At 45.0% G+C, this 17,841-nt stretch overlaps 1 long non-coding RNA gene across 1 annotated transcript; it reads right to left on the bottom strand.

Annotated features, from left to right (window-relative positions):
• Positions 1–601: 601 nt before the first annotated feature.
• LOC147011340 (uncharacterized) lies at positions 602–7,255 on the bottom strand. Its single transcript, XR_015051709.1, has 4 exons — positions 4,047–7,255; positions 3,833–3,955; positions 1,679–2,966; positions 602–1,565 (listed from the first exon to the last, which is right to left on the bottom strand). It is a non-coding gene; the product is annotated as an uncharacterized LOC147011340 (long non-coding RNA).
• Between the last annotated feature and the right edge of the window lie 10,586 nt (positions 7,256–17,841).

Below are 17,841 nucleotides of genomic sequence, written 5' to 3'. Positions count from 1 at the left end.
GGCAAAGGTGAATCACTGGAGCCTTAAAACTAGTTCCTTTGACAGATATGACTCATTAGTCTTGGTCAGCGGCTCATCTAGGAGAAGGAAACTGAATCCAAATCCACCACTACCTTGTAGTTCAGGCTTTGAAACTAAAATCTACGGGTTGGACTGTTAAAAGCAGCACTCCTTTTTAAAGGAGGTGGCCTTTGCATTCCTTAACCTGTAGGCCACCTTGGGAAAAGTGTACTACCCCATTTTAGCCTCACGATCGATGGCAACATGAAGCCATGGGAGCAGGTGGTGGATGGACAATGCAGGTGCCTGACACATTGCCAGTAATAGCTGCATGTCCTTGTGCTCAGCAAAGGATTCTCTTTTGGAGAACATTGGTTCGGATCATTCATTGCCACTTCTGTACATGCCAAGAAAATCTTGATCATAAATCTTAGGGGCAATGTGATAGTGTGGGATGATAAGCCCCTTCCCCCAGCTTTGAAAGCACTCAAATGATTAGTGTTTTGAGTTGATCTGTCAAAGTGTTTTGTTCAGTAGAACTGGCCGTTATGACGGACTGGATAAAACCTGCAAGGAAATCCAGTCGCTGAGGTTGCCAGAACTAAAAGTGAAACTCTGAGCTTCTAAAAATGTTCACAAAGTTGGAATATGGAATGCAAGGTCAATGAATCAGGGAAAGTTAGAATCAGGACGTCGCGAGACTTCCTAGATAGGGACGGCACGGACACTCCATAAGTTTAATACAACATAAATCCACAAGAAAATCTAAGAAGATACAAACTTATCAACCTATAAAGTACCTACCAGTTGTCTGTGTAGTGAGGGGAATAAGGGAAAACAACGTTACACGCTGGACAAAAGTGCCAAAAAAATTTTGTGGTTACTTATGGACTTACTTAATAAAAAAATCCCATGCTCCAAAAAATCTGACCATATTTTCATGTGATTATGGGTCAAAATCAAAGATGGCGGCCAAAATGTTTTTAAAATCGATAAATAATTACAACTTCGCTAATATTGGTCGTAAAAATGTGTAAACTATCTATTTGTAGGTAATGATGCCCAGAGAGTCGATTGGAACCATCAGATTTGGGATTAGATCATCAGGAACTAAGATAATGGTCACATGTAGAAAAAATATGGATCGCTTGATATGAACATTGACGTTTCATGAGACACATTTGTTATATGAGACATACTTTGCTGGATACATATTTTAATAAAAACTGAGCCATTATATCATGTACATGTGTATATGATGTACACTTATGAACACAAGCAAGTTAGTTATTTTCACAATTGCAGCTACACAGGCCAGTACAGTTCAGCCCAGATTTGATACATTCGCAGATGCGACAACCACGCTCGGATTTACAGCCACATTTGATAAGTTCAGTGCAAGCTTTTGCAGCTTCTGGTATTGTCATCCAAATTGGTTCCGATTGGTCAGCCTGTAGACTCCATCCACACGCTTCAGGCGACGGTATGATAACGTGGGCCTGCCGACTTGCTGACCAAATTCCAGCCTGAAGGATAACTCTCTTGACATGTTGTACCAGTGCATCCTGCAACAAAGTAGTATGTACATTGCTATAAGACAAACTGATTGGGTATACACTAAATTTCAATCTTGCTATTTAATTCAAGCATTCTGCTTAATACCCTGAGTACCAAGTACCTTAGTTGGTGGAATATTTTCAAGAGGTCTGCTTTTCTTGGAGAACAACTCCCGCCTCGCATCGTTTATGTCGGCGTCATTGCTTGTTTTGTCTCAACATTTCCTTTCTTCTTGCAGTTGTGAACCAAGAGCTGTGTGAGTGTCAGGCATGCTTGGGAGTCATTTACTGAACCTGCTAAATTTGGGCCATTGATGAGCATGGACATTAACAATCTTGTACTGGGCGTAATCTTCTGCTGACATCCAGGGTTGAATTCGCCACTGAATGCTATCATTTCTTTCAGGATTTCCTCCCTACATATCTTCGCAACTCTGGCAAACAACCTTGCTTCTTCATCATAATCATGGAACAAGAAAGCGTCTTTGAGTAGTTGCTGAATGCCTGCTGGGAATGCCAGGATTATTTTTTTTTTCCATCAGATTGCTCACCTTGTCCTAGCTGGGAGAAGTGATTGAGGAGTTTTTCTGTTAACCGGGTTTTATTGATGGTGGTATCAATGCCAAAGTTCCCAAGTGTTTTCTCAAACATGTTGTGTATGTTTGACAGTTTGAATAGGTACGTCCCCTCCTCGGCAGATTCCTCCATGTACGTTACAAGTTCAACAAATACTCTTGAATTGATCATTTTGGCTCGTTGATTCAGCTCACGCTGGTCGGCCCTTGTTGGACTATTCTGTCGCCTGTAACCACGATAGTCATTTTGGTACTTTGTCAGACATTCTATATGGTACTTGAGTTCATTTGAGACCAGATCCCCACATAGTATTTTTGCAAGTGCTTTGCCGTCTTGCATTTCGGTGGCCATTAACTTTAAATTGTACTCTGCACATTTAGTTGCATATTCATGCAGTTTTCTGGGGCCACTCTCATCACAGAATAAACAAGTGTCCTTGCTTGATCCCGTTGACTGTCGCTTTGATCGCTGGGATGCGCTGGTACCTGGAGCTTTTTCATCGTCTTGTTGTTTACGTTTTTTTATTCAGCTCTCGTTCAAGTTTACTTTTATTAAACTTTTGGTGGCATGCCCGATGCCAAGAAGCATTGTTTTCTGCAAAACATTCTGGGGTGCTATGTTCACCAAAATCAACATCGACCGGCAATGCACCTATCTCTTCGAACTCTCTGACATTGTCAAGAAAGTCCTTATAGACATCGTCAGCATTGCGCTTCTGTCTGTTCTTTGAACATGAAAGAGGTGAAGTGTATCTACTGTTCTGGCAAATGACACAAATTGTCCAGTCCATGGTGTGATGTTTCACTGAACAGTAGATTCAGGGCTGTTTACAACCTGTAACAAAGAAAATAAACATTATCCAACCACCACATAATATACAATTACTTCCAGATGAATCTTCTATGAGGGCATTAGACAAAGTGAAATATGCATCATCAAATTATCAATTTGCCTACAAATAAACACATGATCTAGGAAAGATGATAGTCAACATGTACACAACTTATTTGAGTGCAACAAAAAAGTCATTAAAACATGTAACGCTAACCGTCAATTTTCATATCGAGCGACCCATATTTTTTCTACATGTGACCATTATCTTAGTTCCTGATGATCAAATCCCAAATCTGATGGTTCCAATCGACTCCCTGGGCATCGTTACCTACAAATAGATAGTTTACACATATTTTTACGACCAATGTTAGCGAAGTTATAATTATTTATCGATTTAAAAAAAAAATTAGGCCGTCATCTTGGATTTTGACCCATAATCACATGAAAATATGGTCCGATATTTTGGAGCATGGGATTTTTTTATTAAGTGAGTCCATCAGTAACCACAAAAAAAAATTGGCACTTTTGTCCAGCGTGTAACAATATTGCCCCACTATGGAGCTAATTCCCCTCACGAGTGGAAGATTTCACATCCAACAATAATCATTATACTTTTAAACATCGCTGAGCTACAAAATTGACCGACTCAAAATAGCTGATTGTAACTCTTATTATTCTTTTCATTCAGCCAAATTCAAAATTGGATGAAGCTAAAGACTTGATTTAAACACTAATCGACTGCATTTTTATTGTGAGATGGTCCATGACAACTCAAAATCTTCAAAACTTGGAGGGATTCCACGAAAAGTCGGAAAAACTGCCCATCTATGCATAGACAGAAGCAAACACGGTGGGTGGGACCACACCTGCCAATCAGCCTGATGAGGGCGGGGCTATGGTGACAACACGAGACTTGAAATGACATCATCCACTCCAGAATTATTGGTCGCATTTGCAGAAACCTCGAGCAATGAAGTCCATCTGGGCAGCTGAACGGATATCGCGCATGCCAAATAAGGATCGTTATCTAAAATGGCTCATGAAGCTTCTGAAAGAAGACTAAAATACTTGGAAAAGTACCTGAGAGAAAGGGTTGTGCCTCTGCACAACAAAAGACTTGGAGAACTTCCTGATCCATCCATCCACTGGGACCATCCTCTGTGCAGAGCGTTGGTGCTGCATCAGCAGTCTCCTTGGCTGTTGGGCACAATCCTGGACGAGTCACCACTCCGACACAGGATACCAGTAAGCTGGCACTCATTTTGCCGACCTCGGAAGGATGACAGGCCGAGTCAACCCCACCTGGTATTAATTCAACAGCCGAGTGGGATTTGAACTCAGCATCCTAGGATCCCCAGCCCACCACCCTAACCATTAAGCCAACACCAGGCATATATCGACGCCTTATGGTCTATTTTATATAAATATATAATGGACCATGCCAAAGATTATTATACAATCTACAATTACCTTTTTGCTTGTTGATTATTCTTATTATGAGCCATGATTTGCAGATATGCCATCACCCCAAGGTCGTGACGGGCTGGTAAGATTGGCCAGAGGTACGCTCACACCCCTCCCAGCTGTCCATCCTGGGTTTGAGTCCATACCCAGCTATAAAGTGCCATCCTGGTATTTCACAGGTAAGGTGATTTATCACTGTGTGTTGTCAGATGGACATTCAGCGGATGTCCCATCTGCCAGGATTAGTTGGTGGACGTTAAAGACAAACCATGGTGTCCTTCCCGAAGAGTCAGTGAGTTATCGCCGGTACCCTGAACAAATTACAAATTCCTGCACTGACTGACTGCTGCGAAGGATGGTAATGGCAAACCACCCAACATATCCCATTCCAACAAACTGCTTCAACAGAACCAACGCTCTCACTATGGGACATCTCATCTCATGGGTCGTGCACCCGCCAGATGGCGCCCAAAGGCTCCATTGTGCAATTTCACGAGATCATTCAGTCGATTTGTAAGATTTGCACCACATTCATTCAGGATACACGGCACGGTACCTCGAGCTGTTAGACCTTCACGGTGCACGGTAGACCTGCTTGGCATTGCATGCTTCCCTGCTGGAGAGTCGAAACAAGATGGCGGAGTCACGTGATTGTGAAACAATCCACGGGGAAACATCGTGCCGTCCCAGCGGATTGATCCGTGTTTCAGAGACCTTGTCTGTGCGACCGTCTCGATCCAGGTCTTGCCAGCAGTGCACCGGCCCATGCAGGGATTGTGTATTTTAATTGGTTCTGAACAAACAACCAAAATGCTTGGGAGGTTCGGGTTGGAAAGGAAATTGTTTCAAGGGAATTCTTCGTTTTCCTCTTCTGTTCCTCATTACCTGTTTCACTGAAGGTGAAGAAGGTTATGTTTTCACCCCTGTCTGTCTCTTTGTGAACAGGATATCTCAAATAGTTGAGAACGGATTCGGACAAACTTTGGTGGACAGGTTGGGTGTACGTGTGACAGGGATTGGGTGGGTGTACATCTGGATACCAGAATGTTTTCAGTGATTCTTCACCATTGAGAGATAGGGCCAAAAACGATACACGAGGTACTGTAGAGGAAACCCTTAAATATCGCGGGGGTTACCTGCGTTCCTAGGAAATGCCATGATAGGTAGTGAAAACCAATTTCCTATTGTAATAAGGGTCATATTTCCAGGATTTCCAGGAGATATGGAGGAAGGTGGGTGATGGTCACAAAGAGACGCATCTCAAATGAAACAAGAAAGAGCAATCGGAAATTGCAGACCCAGCCAGGACTTCTTTTGGGTGGAAACTAAATGGAAGGATGTACTAAATGAAAGCTCAAAGGTCTGAAAAGTTGTAAAAGTCAAATGGTCTAAAGGTCTGAAAAGGTTTAAATGGTGTAATTTAAGGTCGAAAGAGTTGAAATTGTCTGAAGGGGTCTAAAGGGTCTTAAAACGTCTGAAAGGGGTTTGAAGGTCTTCAGAGTATCAAAAGGTCTGAAAGGTGTGAAGGTCTAAACTCTAAAGGGTATAAATGAGCCAAAGCGTCTTCAGGGTTATATAGGATTTTTGGGGTTCTCAAGGGTCCAAGAGGATCGAAAGGGTGTTCTGGTTCTAAAGCATCTTCTGGATCTTAATGGTCTTAAAGAGATATAGAGTTTTAAACCATGTTCTGGGTCTTAAAGAGTATTGGGGGTAATAAATGATCTCAAAGAGTCTTAAGGATTTAAAGGGTCATCGGATTGAAATGGGTCTTAGGGGTATTAGGATTCTAAAGGGTCCAATGTAATTTATACACACACTCACATTCTGTGCGGGCAAAGAGACAAACAAACAAACGGACCCAGATGTAATACCCTCTGGAGAAGGGTAACGAGAGAATTCATAGAACAGGATACTCTGTGCAATGTTCATGTGTATGTATATATAATATATACAGGGTGAGTCAAAAGTAGCGCCCGATTTCTGTTTTTTCGGCTGTCAGATTCTTTCTGGGAAGTCATGTTGTTAATAATTGTCTTGCAGATTATTAATTTTCGTAATTTATTTATTTTTGATTTTGTTTTGCAGCTATTGCTGCGAGTTTGGAAAGTTACTGAATTTGTACCAAATTGAGCTTTATGGCACAATTAACAGACACAATTGTGTCTACTGAGCTGCGAATAACCCAAGAGTGACAGTTGAGAAGGAGGTAAGTTTACCTGGAGTGACAGTTTGGGCAGCCATATCTCCATTAGGGATAATTGGACCCTTTTTCTTTGAGGGATCTGTCACTGCAGAAATTTACCTGGATATGCTGCGAACCTTCTTTTGGCCCAGGGTACAAAATCAGGACTGTTATTTCCAGCATGATGGAGTTCCACCTCATTATGTTCGTCAGTGGCTTGATGAAAACTTTCCCAGAAAGTGGATCGGCTGCCGCGGCCCGATCGAGTGGCCGGCACACTCCCCAGACCTTACACCTCCAAATTTCTTTCTTTGGGGGCTCATGAAAGACCTTGTTTATCGTGAAAAGCCTCGTACCATTCAGGACTTGAAGGCTCAAATTACTGCAAAGTTTGAGGAAATTGATATCGAACTCTGCAGATGTGTGTGCCGCTCTGTGCCTGCTCGGCTGCAATTGTGCATCGATCACGAGGGAGGGCACTTTGAAAATTGCAAGTAAAACAGCTTGGTACAGTTCTGTAATAATTTTTTCTTGAATAAATGGTTAGATAAACATGTCATTCATTTATTTCTACCTCCTTGTACACTGTAATACAAATGGCAAACAAACAATCAACTGACAGAAATCTGGCGCTACTTCTGACTCACCCTGTGTGTGTGTGTGTGTATATATATATATATATATATATATATATATATATATATATATATATATATATATATATATATATATATATATATATATATATATATATTGTTACGGGCCGGGTGTCGTCTGCCAAAAGACCGCTCTGAATGGAGCCGCAAGTCGAGTCGGCCTGACCGATCGCCCGGAATGTAGATCGCCGCCCGGATAAGTCCGAGCGACGGGTCCTTGTACGAGAACCGAAATACGCCAATGGGCTGATCACGTGGGGTAGGGTCGATTGCCAATCTTCAATGTACCTACTGTAAATACCCACGTGATCCAACTACCGGGGTATTCCACCCTCGACGGAACTCGTACGGAACAAACTGCCGAGGCGAGCCTGTCCCGTGCGCGATTCCGAGCGGCTTAATCGCAGAGAACCATCGGTCCAAACGTCCCCCTTTTACGGCAAACCAACGGCTTTCTAACTCCCAAAACATGAAATGCTCAGTCAATGAAAATCGACGCGACGAGCTGAAAACATTTAACAATTGGGGTATTTATTAATAAAAATGGGGAACTAGGGAAGCACGTAAGAGCAGAACTATACCGACTTTACGAAATGCGATGCAAACATTTACAGCACACGAAGCACTTAACAATTTCCTACTTATTCGACGGGCCCACGGACACACGTACGCACACACACACACACACACACACACACACACACACACACACACACACACACACACACACACACACACACACACACCCAAGTAATGGTGGCAGAGGCCTTTAATAACGAGCTCCAGCTCGGAGGACAGGTGAGCTGAAACCCAGAGCCTATCTCGAACCTCTCCACCTTGTGTGGTCTTCAGGTTGTCCGGACCCGGGCGAGAGCGAGAGCGAGCTGGACCCAATCGCTGTGAACCGCGATCCTTCCCAAGCTTCCGTGAATCCTCCCGCACTTCTCGACACGTGCTGGTGAGACGAGGCGCCGATCCTTCCCGTCGATGCGTCGCTTCCCCCAAGGAACCACCTCCAAGAAGAGGTCGATGAGTCGCACCAAGCCGGGAACCAAACGGAGAACAAAAAACTCCACGAACCACGAAGAAGAAGCCACCACTCGCAGCTCGAGCTGAGTAACCAGCTCAACTCTCTTCCAAACAAGGCAGCTTGAAGCAAAAAGCTTTCAAAAGCCTCCAACCCTAACCAGAGTCAAGCAGGACCCGAAGCTCTGCTGAACAACTCCTCTGCAGAAGCAAAATTCCAAAAAGCTTCCGAAGGCCTCAACCCTAACCCAAGCCAAACAGGACCCGAAGGTCTGCTGAGCGACTAATCTCTGCCGAAGCAAAAAGCTTACTCCTCTCAACTCCCTTCTCCAACTCAGACACGAACAAAAAAAAGGATCTCTTCCTTATCCTCTTTTGCCCAAAACCCGTGCGCAACCCGAGCGGATGGTTGCCGAAGTCCCGTCGGTCCAAATGTACCTTTACAGCGGCAACAGCCTTTGTAATTCACCAACACGCGCTATGCTAAGCCAATGGAAGAAACACAGCAATGAACTGATACATTTAAGAAATGTATTTATTTATAATGGGGATATTGGTTCTGGCATGCAAGAGCACGCAAGAAGCAGAGTTATCCGACTATAGAAATGAAATGCAAATAATGTACAAGACACTTAACAGTTGCTACTTAAAGAGGGGCCCACACACAGACACAGAGAAACGGACCCCACTGGTCTTTATTGAAGGCCTCCAGTTCGAGGACAGGTGAGCTGGAGACCAGAGCCTGTGCTTGGACCTGTCCACCTCGTGTGGTCTTCGACGATCCGGCTCGACGGGACTCGAACCCACAACACGACGCCGCTCCAAGCACCGCGCTCTCCAACCGGCCATGCACCAACCGACCAAGGCCAAGGATCAGAGGCGACGATGATCCAGCTCGGCGGGACTCGAACCTGCAACACAATGATGATGACCACCACGACCCCAAGACGACAACCAGGTGACGACCACCAACCAACATAGTGTTCCTTTATATCTTCTTCTTCCCCGGGGTCAGAAAATCGCCTTCTGAGGCGGCCTCCACACTCATTGGCCGGAGTGTCATGAGAACATCCCTTCTGAGGCGGCCTCCACTCTCATTGGCCGGCGTGTCATGAGAACATCCCTTCTGAGGCGGCCTCCACTCTCATTGGCCAGCGTGTCATGAGAACATCCATTCTGAGGCGGCCTCCCCTCTCATGAGAACATCGCCTTCTGAGGCGGCCTCCACTCTCATTGGCCGGCGTGTCGTGAGAAAATTGCCTTCGGAGGCGGCCTCCACTCTCATTGGCCGGAGTGTCATGAGAACATCCCTCCTGAGGTGGCGTCCACTCTCATTGGCCGGTGTGTCGTGAGAAAATCGCCTTCTGAGGAGGCCTCCACTCTCATTGGCCGGCGTGTCATGAGAACATCCCTTCTGAGGCGGTCTCCCCTCTCATTGGCCGGCATGTCGTGAGAACATCCCTTCTGAGGCGGCCTCCCCTCTCATTGGCCGGCGTGTCGTGAGAACATCCCTTCTGAGGCGGCCTCCACTCTCATTGGCCGGCGTGTCATGAGAACATCCCTTCTGAGGCGGCCTCCCCTCTCATTGGCCGGCGTGTCATGAGAACATCGCCTTCTGAGGCGGCCTCCACTCTCATTGGCCGGCGTGTCGTGAGAAAATCGCCTTCTGAGGAGGCCTCCACTCTCATTGGCCGGCGTGTCGTGAGAAAATCGCCTTCTGAGTCGGCCTCCACTCTCATTGGCCGGCGTGTCGTGAGAACATCCCTTCTGAGGCGGCCTCCCCTCTCATTGACCGGCTTGTCATGAGAACATCCCTTCTGGGGTGGCCTCCACTCTCATTGGCCGGCTTGTCATGAGAACATCCCTTCTGAGGTGGCCTCCACTCTCATTGGCCGGCGTGTCGTGAGAACATCGCCTTCTGAGGCGGCCTCCACTCTCATTGGCCGGCTTGTCATGAGAACATCGCCTTCTGAGGCGGCCTCCTCTCTCATTGGCCGGCGTGTCCTGAGAACATCGCCTTCTGAGGCGGCCTCCACTCTCATTGGCCGGCTTGTCATGAGAACATCCCTTCTGAGGTGGCGTCCACTCTCATTGGCCGGTGTGTCGTGAGAACATCCCTTCTGAGGTGGCCTCCACTCTCATTGGCCGGCGTGTCGTGGGAAGACCGAACTCTGTGGCCTGATTGGACAAGGGGCATGCCCCTGCCTTCTTGGGTGGGGTCTCGGTCTGAGTTGATGGAAATCTCCGCCCACGTACGTGGTCGAACGCACGTCGGCAATGGCGTCGGTGTGAGGAAGCGAAGCGAAGTGAAGGTGAGGGTGATGCACACACATAGTTCCCGTTAGACACAGGTAGGGCGACCCGAACTATAAACACACACTGATATAACTGATCTATAGGGACTCTGAATGTTGAGTGCAGTAAGCTCCCAAATTCGTAACAATATATACAACTTCAATTTTAATGGAATAATGATTTCATCATGTCGACTGCTGAGTACGAGTACAGTACACTCGTAGTGCTGGGTGAAGCAGATTCTGCCACTCCGAATATTCTCGTAGAGAAGATGACGCCATTGTATTGCAAACAGAAGATGATGCCATACCAGTGACGTAACAAACGACCTGCTGGCAGTTCGGTGAACATAAATCGAATTTAATAATCATGATCATCATTATTATTCTCCATGAGAAGTTTTGCCACCATCTGCATTCATGTGCCATTTTGAAGGTAATGACAAGTAGCAAAAAAAAATAAAAACACACACAAGTGGTACTCAGTACATGATGTACCATCAGCAATGACGTCATACCACCGTCGATTCAGTTCTAAAAAAAAAAAACATCATCCGACCAGATAGCTCGTACCTGGCAGACGGAATTGGAAATCTTGTCCGGTTTGATGGATCCCCTGCCACAAGTTTTCTCATAACCTCGGGTTTTCCCAGCAATGGATAAGAAATTAACCTAGATTTGTTCATAGAAGGGTAAAAATTGAAAATAAACTACAATATACGCACGTGCCTACTTGGCTTGCAAATGGGAGTTGTGGAAACTATAGGAGTTGTCAGTCAACGTGTTAACTGTTAAGGATCACTGAAAAAAATAATCTCGAAGTTTAGCGCCACTGAAGCAGTCTCATTCTATGACATCACCTGTAATGAGATGACGTTGAGTCGCAGTTGTGGAGATGGAGTCGTTATTGATTGATCACCATGGATGTACAGAACCACAAGACAGCTTCTTCTTCATCCTCGATACAGTACAGTCCTATCTCCCTCTCATGCTATATTGTTATGAATCTGGAAGCCTTGTGCACACAGACATTCAGGTCCCCATAGCTCAGTTATTTCGATAAGTAAATGTGGATAGATAGCTCCCTTTCCCCTGTCTAATGGGTAATTAACTGTACATGCGCTGCTAGTTATTTTTATAGATAGGATTTTTACAATTCTAACAACGCCATCTTCACTTCCATCCTGACGCCATAACGCTCATGGCATTCTTCGCGCGCTCGCCAGCAAGCGTATGTGTGGGCGGAGCCTAAATAGGCATGGCATCCCTTTACCCAATCGGCAAGGAGCGGGCGTCTCACCCGCCCCGTTTCTGACTCGACACCAGCGCCATTAGGCACGAGGCCAAAGGCGAGGTGGGTGGAGCCTCCGTCACTTCGGCTCGAGGCTCTAGCCAATAAGCAGAGGGCGAGCACTACACGAGTTCCTCAGCCAATGGGGAGGCCGCCACAAGTCGCGTGAGGACCCCTCGTCCAATGAGGAGGCAAGTGGTGAGAAGAAGAAGCCCTCCCTGCTAGAGAGAGAGGTTGGTGGTTTTTGGATGAACGAAGGAGATTAATCTCGCCCTGTCGCCGGCGTCTGCTCTCATCTCGTCCTGTCGCTGGAGTCTGGTTCTCCGTCAGCTCGAGCGCGTGGTCTGCTTGAGCGCGGAACGCATCGCTCGACACTTCTGGTCTCATGTCGTCGCTGGTGCTGGCCTGGTCGCATCTCAACGCGGCTGGCCTCTTCCTGCTTCGCTCGTCTCGTCGAAGACCGCACGAGGCGGGAAGGTCCCTTTCGTTTCTTTTGGGTGTGCGTCTGTCTGTGGGCCCTGTCTGTAAGTAGGAATTGTTTAAGTGTTCTTTGCTGTACATGCTTGCATCTCTATTAGTCGTGATAACTCTGCCATTACGTACTTCCCTCCTTCCCCACCTACTGTTAATTAATACCCCATTTGTTAAATGTATCAGCTCGTTTTTGTGTTTCTATCATTGCTTTTCCGCACTGGGATTGGGAACTAGGAGGCTTCATTGTTGCCGTAATCGTGCAATCGGCCCGACAGGAATCTGGTACTCTCCGCTCAGGGTACGGCTCGGATCACGCAGATCCTGCCGAGCGTGAATTTCCCCGGTAGTTTGGACGACGTGGGTATTTAGGTAAATTGAAATTGGCAATCGACCCTATCCCACATGGTCGACCTATTGGCGATCTTCGGTCCAATAAGGGACCCGTCGGCTCCGGAGTTAACTGGGGTGACGACCTATAAATTCCGGGTGTTCGGTAGAGTCGACCCTTCTGCTCCATCTCGCGGTCGCGCTCGCAACCGACGCCCAGCTCCGCAACAATATAATCGATACATTACATGATTCTTGGAACTATTATTTCAGCAATTTGTGTTATACAGTGTTCAAATAAATAATTCAATTTAAATAAATGTTTAAATAGGTTGATGGTGTATAAATTTTTTTTTAATCAAGGGTTCTACCATCATTTTGTCCAGTGTCTATTAGAGTACATCACCCGATTGAATACGTTACATTAATTCCCCCTGCTTGTTATTTGTGTCCTTTATAACATCCTTAAAAAAGTAGATTTCCTGTTTGGAATTATTTTCAATTTTGTTTGATTGCCAGACAGGCAGACCGAGGTTAAAAAAAAAAATTACACCCGTATCCGAAGGAAGCGGTTCAGTTTGGCATTTTTAATACCAAATAGGGAAAGCCTAGAAACGAATGAATCCCATTATAATTACCCTTGAGAACTACCTTTTGAACCCTTTAGAATTACCTTTTAGAACCATATAGAACCTATTAGAATTACCACAGCTCCCGTAACAGGCATGGCATGTCCACACACGTGCGGAGAGTCCGTACAGATCCAAAGCTACCCAGATGTACCACGTCTGTGTGTGCTATATACGTACCTCTACCTTGTAATAACTGTTGACTGCACATCCCGATCAGGACACAAACCACACTGTACAGCTCGGTAAGTGGCTTAACTACTCAAGCAAGCACTCCAACGGAACGCCTGGCTCGACAAGCGATGACCAATTGCCATTGATACAACGATGCTCCCGAAAACGCCCATGCAATGTCCAAATTGGACAAATCAACACTTTTTTGAGCGTTGGAACTGCTGCTGAGTTCAAAGCTGGAGCTTACATTTTGTAATTCTTCTTAGTTTGAGAGATTCTCGACGTTTTTGCATGTGTGTAGATGAAATAAACCTACGAACGCTGGCGTCTCCGGGCATTTATAACCATCGCAATGCCAATGTCCCCAGCGATTTGTAGCTATGCTGAACAGACATTCGATAACATGAGTGAGGAAAGTGAAAAAAAACAAAAAACTTCATCTTGAAGTAATCGTTGCGGCCTGTTCCAAGTCAGGGCATGGTTGAGCAGGCCAAAAAACATGGCGGCTTCAGACCCCAACGAGGTTACCCAGGAAACGCCTTAAGACCCCAGACAGCGAGGTGGCTGAGGATGCACCTGATAAAGGATATAATTAAATAATGTTGTTAATTATCTTTGAAAGGGGTGTTTCAATTAACCCAAACACCCAATTGTCACTCATGCACTGCGTTGGAGAGTTCCGTTAGTACGCATGCAAAGTTTCAGGCTGTTAGGTTTCATGGTTTTGGAGTTATGGAGAAGACACACACACACACACACACACACACACACACACACACACACACACACACACACACACACACACACATGCACACTCGTATAGATTAGCAAGGTTAATGGTGGTGTTCAAGAAAGGAAGAATTAAAACTCTTCCATCTCTAATTATGTGTTGGGCCAGTAGGACATTATATCTTGGAGATGTAGCGAACTCGGTTCGATTCCCAACTTGACTGTATAAGTATAAACCATAAAATTGGTGCTTCCCAGGTTTTGTGGGCTGATCCACATTCCAAGCAGTAATACAAGGTTAAACACTTGGCTGCACGTGTTGACATATTATACGTTCATCAAAAAATGTTTTTAAACAGAAAGTTCAAACAAGGTTGCAGACGCGCAAATGGACACAAAGAAATGTCTGAACGTTTAAGAGTAACGAATGTGATTTTGATTCAGTTTTGTTTCGTGCGTTTTCAGTGTAACACCAAAAGATGCAATTATAAAGTGCTTTAGAGTAGTGTAAACATCCGAGTTATCATTGTACTGCGTTACTTTGGAAAAATTCTGAACTGAACGACTGGGTTGAGTTCGCAAGAATGTTTCCATTTCGTCTCTGGTTTAGTTTTACCAGTCTGAAACATTTTACATCATTCTGTCTGTTTAGTCTTTCTCGAGTCCAAGAAAGAAAAGGAAATACCGGACAATCAAAATCCTGTTTGTTCATTCCGACCTACATTTTGTATGCTCCCCACTCCCAAACTCCTACACCGCATGCACCATACATGTCCTTTCCCTCACTTCCCTTTTCAAAACCACCTTTCTCTTCTCTCCATGTAAAGATGATCCAGCATGCTTTCATATACAAAGAGGTCCCAGCACATTTCCACATTTGAAGAGGTTCCATCATGTTCCCATATTGTGAAGAGGTTCCATTATGTTCCCATATTGTGAAGAGGTTCCAGCATGTTCCCATATTGTGAAGAGGTTCCAGCATGTTCCCATATTGTGAAGAGGTTCCAGCATGTTCCCATTTTGTGAAGAGGTTCCAGCATGTTCCCATATTGTGAAGAGGTTCCAGCATGTTTTCATATATAAAGAGATTCCAGCACGTTTCCATTTGTGAAAAGGTTCCAGCATGCTTTCATATATAAAGAGGTTCCAGCATGTTCCCATATTGTGAAGAGGTTCCAGCATGTTTTCATATATAAAGAGGTTCCAGCACATTTCCCTATTGTGAAGAGGTTCCAGCATGTTTTCATATATAAAGAGGTTCCAGCATGTTTTCATATATAAAGAGGTTCCAGCATGGTTCCATCATGTTCTCATATTGTGAAGAGGTTCCATCATGTTCTCATATTGTGAAGAGGTTCCAGCACGTTTCCACATGTAAAGATGTTCCAGCATGTTCCGACATGTGGGGAGGTTCCAGCAGGTTCCTATATGTGAAGAGGTTCCAGCATGTTCCTACATGTAAAGAGGTTCCAGCATGTTCCTACATGTGAAGAGGTTCCAGCATGTTCCTATGTATACGTGAAGAAATTCCAGCATGTTCCTCCAGATAAAGAGACTCCAGCATGTTCCTATATGTGAAGAGTTTCCAGCATGTTCCTACATGTGAAGAGGTTCCTACATGTGAAGAGGTTCCAGCATGTTCCTACATGTGAAGATGTTCCAGCATGTTCCTATATGTGAAGAGGTTACAGCATGCTCCGATATGTGAAGAGGTTCCAGCATGTTCCTACATGTGAAGAGGTTCCAGCATGTTCCTACATGTGAAGACGTTCCAGCATGTTCCTATTTGTGAAGAGGTTTCAGCATGTTCCTCTATGTGAAGAGGTTCCAGCATGTTCCTCTATGTGAAGAGGTTCCACCATGTTCCTCTATGTGAAGAGGTTCCAACATGTTCCTATATGTCAAGAGGTTCCAGCATGTTCCTATATGTGAAGAGGTTCCAGCATGTTCCGATATGTGAAGAGGTTCCAGCATGTTCCTATATGTGAAGAGGTTCCAGCATGTTCCTACATGTAAAGAGGTTCCAGCATGTTCCTCTATGTGAAGAGGTTCCAGCATGTTCCTATATGCAAAGAGGTTCCAGCATGTTCCTATATGTGAAGAGGTTCCAGCATATTCCTACATGTAAAGAGGTTCCAGCATGTTCCTATATGCAAAGAGGTTCCAGCATGTTCCTATACGTGAAGAGGTTCCAGCATGTTCCTATACGTGAAGAGGTTCCAGCATGTTCCTATACGTGCAGAGGTTCCAGCATGTTCCTATATGCAAAGAGGTTCAAGCATGTTCCTATATGTAAAGAGGTTCCAGCATGTTCCTATATGCAAAGAGGTTCCAGCATGTTCCTATATGCAAAGAGGTTCCAGCATGTTCCTACATGTGAAGAGGTTCCAGCATGTTCCTACATGTGAAGAGGTTCCAGCATGTTCCTACATGTGAAGACGTTCCAGCATGTTCCTATATGTGAAGAGGTTCCAGCATGCTCCGATATGTGAAGACGTTCCAGCATGTTCCTATTTGTGAAGAGGTTCCAGCATGTTCCTCGATGTGAAGAGGTTCCAGCATGTTCCTCTATGTGAAGAGGTTCCAGCATGTTCCGATATGTGAAGAGGTTCCGGCATGTTCCGATATGTGAAGAGGTTCCAGCATGTTCCTATATGTGAAGAGGTTCCAGCATGCTCCGATATGTGAAGAGGTTCCAGCATGTTTCTAGATGTGAAGAGGTTCCAGCATGTTCCTATATGCAAAGAGGTTCCAGCATGTTCCTATATATGAAGAGGTTCCAGCATATTCCCACATGTAAAGAGGTTCCAGCATGTTCCTATATGCAAAGAGGTTCAAGCATGTTCCTATATGTAAAGAGGTTCCAGCATGTTCCTATATGTAAAGAGGTTCCAGCATGTTCCTATATGTGAAGAGGTTCCAGCATGTTCCTCTATGTGAAGAGGTTCCAGCATGTTCCTATATGCAAAGAGGTTCCAGCATGTTCCTATATGTGAAGAGGTTCCAGCATATTCCTACATGTAAAGAGGTTCCAGCATGTTCCTATATGCAAAGAGGTTCCAGCATGTTCCTATACGTGAAGAGGTTCCAGCATGTTCCTATACGTGAAGAGGTATCAGCATGTTCCTATACGTGAAGAGGTTTCAGCATGTTCCTATATGTGAAGAGGTTCAAGCATGTTCCTATATGTAAAGAGGTTCCAGCATGTTCCTATATGTAAAGAGGTTCCAGCATGTTCCTATATGTGAAGAGGTTCCAGCATGTTCCTACATGTAAAGAGGTTCCAGCATGTTCCTCTATGTGAATAGGTTCCAGCATGTTCCTATATGTGAAGAGGTTCCAGCATGTTCCTATATGCAAAGAGGTTCCAGCATGTTCCTACATGTGAAGAGGTTCCAGCATGTTCCTCTATGTGAAGAGGTTCCAGCATGTTCCTACATGTGAAGAGGTTCCAGCATGTTCCTCTATGTGAAGAGGTAGGCCTCCCATCAATGCTTGGTGGAATTGTATGGAATGAGAACAATATGAAGAGTTTACAAAGGAACACGTCTCGTGAAATGTCCCGCGGTAACAAGGACTCCTGCGCTTGGCCGTGATGGTGAAATGGGACGTCGTGTCGACCAATTGCC

This window comes from Eptatretus burgeri, chromosome 15 (genome assembly GCF_056783735.1).
Source record: "Eptatretus burgeri isolate ZD-2024b chromosome 15, Ebu_testis_v1, whole genome shotgun sequence".
Lineage (NCBI taxonomy): Eukaryota > Metazoa > Chordata > Myxini > Myxiniformes > Myxinidae > Eptatretus > Eptatretus burgeri.
This window is presented reverse-complemented; position numbering and strand designations above follow the sequence as displayed.